Source organism: Brassica oleracea, chromosome C5, assembly GCF_000695525.1.
Source record: "Brassica oleracea var. oleracea cultivar TO1000 chromosome C5, BOL, whole genome shotgun sequence".
NCBI lineage: Eukaryota > Viridiplantae > Streptophyta > Magnoliopsida > Brassicales > Brassicaceae > Brassica > Brassica oleracea.
In genome coordinates this window covers 34,109,329-34,110,324 of record NC_027752.1, presented here as the reverse complement: position 1 = coordinate 34,110,324, position 996 = coordinate 34,109,329, and positions in this window count along the sequence as shown.

Sequence of the window (996 nt, the reverse complement as noted above, 5' to 3'; positions counted from 1 at the left end):
GCCTAGGGATTGGCCAGTGAGCTCTTGTGCCTTAGAACCAGTGTGGTTGGACACAAGAAGCTCTGGATCACGGCCTAAACAGGTGCAGCAACACTTCAAGGCTTGCACACACTTTACCACACCTTCTTGGACTCTTTTATAGAATCGGTTTAGTGTCTCCCCCTTTCACCGGACTTCATGCCATCTTGAAAGGCTAGGAGCGACCTGATCCTCTCCATTGAGTCTCCAAGTAAGGTACCTGATACATTATTCCATAAGTGTATCAGTACTTATCAAAGAACATAACTCAATCAATTCATGCTTATTGACCGTCTTAGTAAGACTAGTATTCCTTATATATTACTAGATATGTTGCCGTCTAGTAAAACTAGTATTCCTAACGAATTCAAATGATGCTTAACAGCTCTTCTTTAGTAAAACTAGTATTCCTGATAGATTGCTAGATATGTTGAGCGCATACTAAGCTCCATGATCACTCTTGTGGGAACACCTCCATCTTCTTCAGACTTGATGCTTACAGCCCCACTTAACCACAATTGCACTGAGGAGATACCTCAGCTCACTGTCCACGCATTGTACTGAGGAGATACCTCAGCTCACTCTCCAAGCATCTCACACCAGAAGCTTATTGAGTAGCTTTCTTCTTCCCTCTACTTCGGCTGGATCACTCCATGATCAGCTTGCAATGGTCTTGAGTAGCTATGGGCTGATTCAAAGCTTCCCAACTGAAGGTATCTGTTCTAACTCCATATAGTAGCTGATCCATAGCTTCCCAACCAGAAGGTATTGTTCCAACTGAAGGTAACTGCTCTAACTCTATATAGTAGCTGATACATAGCTTCCCAACCAGAAGGTAGCTGTTCTAGCCCCACTTAACCACCATTGTCACAACATCCTCTCTACCCTCTTTGAAGTAGGCTGTGGACTTCCCACAGAATGTTGGCAATAGGCTTCATTTCTCCATTGTCACAACATCCTCTCTACCCTCTTTGAAGT